The sequence below is a fragment of the Loxodonta africana genome, chromosome 6 (genome assembly GCF_030014295.1).
Source record: "Loxodonta africana isolate mLoxAfr1 chromosome 6, mLoxAfr1.hap2, whole genome shotgun sequence".
NCBI classification, from domain to species: domain Eukaryota; kingdom Metazoa; phylum Chordata; class Mammalia; order Proboscidea; family Elephantidae; genus Loxodonta; species Loxodonta africana.
Window position 1 is genome coordinate 59786113 of NC_087347.1, and position 6597 is coordinate 59792709.

Genomic DNA, 6597 nt, shown 5'->3' on the forward strand with positions numbered 1-6597 from the left:
GTGCTATAAATAGAGGGACAATGATGCATGCTACCTTCCATTCACCAGGGCCTCTGGAAAGGATAGAGGCACTGAGAAGTAGGCATGGGTATGTAGTCATGCCCTCTTTTTTTTTTTTTTTCTTATCTTAGTTATGGCATACTGTCCAGACCTGTCTAGAGCTATACCAGTGGAGCTCAGGAATAACTAAATGACTTTTACAAATCAAAAGATGGGATAGTATTCAAATTAAAATGGACATTCGCTCCAGGGCATCATCTAACTTTGAGATTTCCCACAAGGTTTAGGTCACAGTGCCATATTTTCTTGCTATCTCTGAAAATACACACATACATTTCCATTCCTTTGGCTTAGGTAATGTAATAATAATATTCTCATGGCTCTACCCTGAGGATGTCAAGTGTTGCCATTTGTTACAGACAACATTCATTAATTCAAATTATGTCGTCGGCTGTCATTGAGTCAACTCCTATTCATGATGACCTTATACACAATGAAACAAAACTTTGCCCAGTCCTGCATCATCCTCAGAATCACCAGCATGTTTGGGTCCATCATTGTGGCTACTGTGCCAATGCTTCTCACTGAGGGTCTCCCACACCCTCGCTGGCCCGCTACTTTACTGAATATGATGTCCTCCTCTAGTAATTGATTCCTCCTGCTGACATGTCCAAAGCGAGTCGAACAATGTTTTGTTGTGATCCATACATTCTCATTGGTTAATTTTTGTGAGTAGATGGCCAGGCTTTTCTTGCTAGTCTATCTTAATCTGGAAAAAAAATAAAAAAGCTCCCCCTAAAACCTTTCCACCCTGAGTAACCCTGCTAGTATTTAAAATACCAATGGTGTAGCTTTCAGGATCATAGCAACACGCAAGCCACCACAGTACAACACACTGGCAGACAGACGGTGGTATTCAAATTATAGATCAGCTAAATTCAGTTCCTGTTAAGCAGTTCAGAATAGTGTCAAAATAACATCAGAAAAATCACGATCTTGAAAGCTAAAAGGACAGAACCAGATCTATTTTCCAAGTTAATGATTAAACAATTAAGACAAAATAAGACACTGTTTTAATATTAATTTAAATTTTTTTACTTACATAGAATATTTGTAAATGAAAAGGAGAATATTTACACTGGTAATATTATGGCCCAAGAGGCCACAAAAAAGATTCTTCAATGAATACCCACTGAACCCACTGCCATCAAGTTGATTCCGACTCATAGCAACCCTACAGGACACAGTAGAACTGCCCCATAAAGCTTCCAAGGAGTGTCTGGTGGATTCGAACTGCTGACCCTTTGGTTAGCAGCTATAGCACTTAACCACTACACTACCAGGGTTTCCTCTCCAATGAATGAGATATTTATATTTTCACAGATTATTGGAAATTATGTATATTTAGAAAATACGTGTATGTGTTTAAAGAACACATTTTCATGTTGATATTCTTTTAGTGTAGTAACTAAGGTACAAATTCCACATATTTACAGGAAAGATATATGAATGTTTCTGAAATCTGTATTATACATCTTAAATTAGACATGGCTTCTATGGCAACTGAATAATAACAGAAAACTAGTTTAAATAAGTTTTAAAACAACATTAAATATACATAATTATAAGTGAAGATCTTGAGACCACGAAGCTTAACTAGCAATCAGTTGTGAAGTCCTTTGGTTTTTCTTCAGCAATGATAGTTAAAGTACTGATGTCTAGCCCCTAGCTTCTTGAGTGATCACAGAGGGTTTTCTACTGGAAAAATCTCATAGTATGAATAAACAATTTTCCTGAGTGCCTCTCTTTAGTCTGGCACCAAAGCTTGATTCTGTGGCCCTTCCAGAAATTCTGCAAGCTAACTTAAATCCTATAATAAATTCCTGATACTTAAAACTAGCTATAGTGATTCTATTGTCCATCCACCTAATGCTGATAGATAACAGGAAATAAACTCTCACATGTTTATACCTTCAATTATTCCCTTTCGTTAACCAGCACTTTTCCACTCATATTTGTCCTTCTAGTATTTTGCTGAAATTATTCATTTGCTGATGGACCTTTATTCACTTTCTATTTCTGCATAAAAAAGTACCACAAACTTAGTGGCTTCCTAGCTCACAGTTCTATAGGTCATAAGTCCTAGCAGACTTGCCTGGGTTCTCTGACCAGCATCTAACAAGGCTGAAATACAGGTGTCAGCCAGGCTGTACTCCTACCTAGAGGCTCCAGGAAAAAAATCTGCTTTCAAACTCATTCAGTTGTTGGCAAAATTCAGCTCCTTACTGCTATAGGTTTTGGGTCCCCATATCCTTGCTCACTGTCAGTTAGGGCTGCTCTCTTTTAGAGCCCTCAGCATTCCCTGCCATGTGGCCCCCTCCATCTTCAAAGCCAACAAGAAAATCATCCTTTCATTCTAACATCCTTCTGCAACCAGCCAGGGAAAACACTCTACCTTGTAAAGTGTCCTTTTGATTAGATTTAGAATACCTGCATTATCACTCCTTTGATTCACTCAAAGTCAACTGATTATAACCTTAATTTCATCTGCAAATTCTCTCTTGCCATGTAACATGACATAATCACAGGAGTAATGTCCAATTATATTCACAGGGACGGGAATTCTACAAGGCCAAGCACCACTGGGGTCATTTTCAGAATTCTGCCTACTTCAGTCTTCTCTAGTTCTCTTCATTGTCAGGGGTTGAAGTCTTCCCTCCCCCCACCCCCCAATAAGCTCTTCAGATGAAGGGAAAATAGACATTATGTACCCAGTCTGGCATCATAAACTAAAAATCACGATCATACTAATATTATACTTGGATGTGCAAAAAAATGAAGTGTATTTTCTCTATAACTTACCCAAACTCCTTTGAAGCCCCTGCCCGCCTTGACCACAAGGGAAAAAAAATACAGTAGTTGGCTGTAAATTTAGTCTTATTTTAATAATTTAAGTTTCTTCAGATTAAAAAAAAAAAAAAAACCCAGAGCCATCGAGTCGATTCCGACTCATAGCAACTCTACAGGACAGAGTAGAACTGCCCCATAAAGCTTCCAAGGAGTGCCTGGCAGATTTGAACTGCCGACCCTCTGGTTAGCAGCCATAGCACTTAACCACTATGCCACCAGGGTTCCCTCTTTTTAGATAAATGCTGTCTTTTATGGATAAAAATGCTTAGAATTTCAGGTTTTCACCCATCCTCTATTTCTTTCCAAAAAGGTACACATGTATATGAAGGAAGTGAAGCTTATGTGACTATGTGTCTGATGACAAAAAATGGGGAGCCTGAATCCATACAATTAATTTCCCCTAGATTCGCGTTGGACACTTCTACAGTGTGGCCAGTCTGATCTGCTCCCTGTTGGTGATCGCTGAGTAGTGACTTGCCCCATTTGAATTTTTTTTAAAAGGTATCATGTTTGCACCTCCCATTTGAATACCTGGTTCTATTTTCTCCCAGTCCATAGGTCATAGCATACTGCATCTTCTTTATCACATACCAGTATTCTGCCTTTCTTCATCCCCAGTTCCCAGAGGTAAATACAAGTTCCTGTATTTGTTGCATGTTTTTAATCCTTGAGCACCAGAGCATTACACCCAGTTCACTTACCAATCTGGCATCTCTGCATATTGTCCACCATTTGGTAAACATGGCACTAAGCTAACTACAGTGTCTTAGTAACCTGCACCTCTCTGATACTATTCCACAGGTATGCATGCTCCTTTCCCACCCACCCACCCCAGGGTTCTCAGGCTTTCCCAAATCCATCACGATGTTTCAATCCATCCCTCTCGAAACTCCCAACCTCACCCCAATACACATACAGCCATGTTGAGACTGGCAGCTGATTCCCTCCATTGACTTCCATTACTCTTCTTCCCATAATTCCCCAGGGCCTTCTCTTCCATAAAACCCCAAGGTCTAATGCACTAGGCCTAGTTTTTTATATGTTAAATTGGAGTTATAGAAATTTATTAATTCCTGTCTTTCATGACCAAATTGCATTGCTAACCAAACCAAAAACCAAACCTGTTGCCGTTGAGTCCATTCCAACTCATAGCGGCCCTATAGGACAGAGCAGAATTGCCCCATAGAGTTTCCAAGGAGTGCCTAGTGGATTTGAACCACCAACCTTTTGGTTAGCAGATGTAGCTTTTAACCACTTCACCACCAGGGTTTCCAAATTGTATTGCTAAAGAGTCTAAAAATTAATCCAAAATTTATCAGGGACTTCTTTGTTCCAATAGAGTCCTGGTGGCGCAGTGGTTAAGAGCTCACTGCTAACCAAAAGGTCACAGTTTGAATCCACCATCTGCTCTTTGGAAACCCTACAGGGCAGTTCTACTCTGACCTATAGGGTCGTTGTAAGTCAGAATCGACTGGAAGGCAAAGAGTTTTCTTTGTTCCTAGCAATAAACACCTTCCCCTTCCCTGGGGCAATACGCCTCAAAACATACCTTGGAGGGGTACACTTGGAATTTAAGGGAGAAATTTAATTCCCTGATTCATTATTTGCAAACCATTAACCCCTGTCGCAGGAGTCCATTGTACAATAGTTATGAGTTCAGCCGCTAACCTTAAGGTTGGCACTTGGAAACCACCAGCCACTCTGTGGGAGAAAGATGTAGCAGTCTACTTCTTTACAGATTTTTAAAAAATGAAGTAAAATCACCAAACCCATTGCCCTGGAGTTTTGACTCACAGCGACCCTATAGGACAGAGTAAAACTGCCCCATAAGGTTTCCAAAGAGCAACTGGTGCATCTGAACTGCCAACCTTTTGGTTGGCAGCTGAGCTCTGAATCACTACACCACCAATGATCCATGTGTAGAGATGCCAGCCTTGGAAACCTCATGGGGAAGTTCTAATCTGTCCTATGAGTCCTATGAGGGCAGCTATGAGTGGTAATCAACTGGACAGTGCACAAAAACAACAATCCCCGTCACACAATTCAGAGATAAAGCAAGCATATGAGCTAGACACCTGGCTATAAAAATGTTTTTAGTTTTAACTGACAGATACAAAAACAAATATCTTATATCCAGACTGAAGTTCAGTCTAGCAATCTGTGCTTTCTTTTTAACTTCCATAAAAAAATGAAGTTATTTTTATAATCCCCCAAAATTGCATTTACGAACCTATATTCAGTTTGGAAACCCCGGTGGCGTAGTGGTTAGTTGCTATGGCTGCTAACCAAAAGGTTGGCAGTTCAAATCCGCCAGGTGCTCCTTGGAAACTCTATGGGGCAGTTCTACTCTGTCCTATAGGGTAGCTATGAGTCGGAATCGACTCGACAGCAGTGGGTTTTTAGTGCGTATATTCAGTTCACATAATGACTATTGTGTCTTAACATTAACAATGTTTTTCACACACGGAGCAAGTATCATCTAATTATCAGTAAAACACATTTTTAACACCTATTGGCTATTGCTTGTTTCTCAAAATTATCTCCAAGACAATTCTTAAATATATATGTGAATTAAATATATAGTATAAGTTATAATACATAAATATGTTATAATTAAATATATAAATATATAATCCTTAAAAATACACACACACACACAGAGAATGGTGGTTGAATAACATGCCTCCACTTCAAAACCCAACTTATCCTGTATGTAGAAAATGTGACTTGATATTATTTTCAGTTTTTAAAATTATATTAATACATAAGTGAATTTGAGACTATATATTTGCTTTTAATATAAGGTTTTCTCCTAATTTATAACGTTTCACTTTAAAATATACCACCTTGATGTGAAAGTTAGGAATACTGTATGTATTTAGTTGTCACTAGTCAGAATAGAAGAGAAATAAAATTTAGAAAATTAAAACCTTAGACCTGGGGTTGTATGGTTTTTATCTAGATACCGCACATGTGAAAGCTGTCACAACCAACATCTTTTTTAATCATGTGTCCTTTTCCATTTTCTCCTCTCCTGCTCTTGACATAACCTGGTTGTGGCTTCTTCACAGGATAAAATGAGACAAATGTATGTCCTCCATCCTTATTAATACCCTAGAATATAATAACAAAACTCAGAGATGATTTGAATTGTTTGGTCAAAATTTGAAAATCTCATTCCTTAGAGTGAGGATTTGTAAACTTAGAGGCCACCTACCAAGAGTCAGTGAATATACATTTACACACATCCTACCCAAACCTGCAATTTAGAGATGCTTCCCTCGATTTAAGACCAACACATTAAACACACTGGATTTAAGGTCCTAGCTCTCTAGGGGTTAGACCTCCTGTCTTCTACATCTTTGGTCTCCCCCCAGCGACTGTGGACATAGTAGACAATTGGTTAATGTTTGTAAAATACCGTTGCACGTCAAAACATACGCAGGGCTTTCTGATGAAGCCCTGGTGTTGATGCTGCAGTGGTTTAGAGCTGGACTGCTACCTCAAAGATCGACCTCTGCGGGAGAAAGATGTAGTCTGTTTCCGGAAAGATCACAGCCTTGGAAACCCTATAAGGCAGTACTACTCTGTCCTACAGGGTCACTGTGAGTCAGAACTGACTCCACAGCAATGGGTTGTTTGGGGTTTTGTTGCTGTTTTTTCTGATAAAGACAATGATTTGAAAAT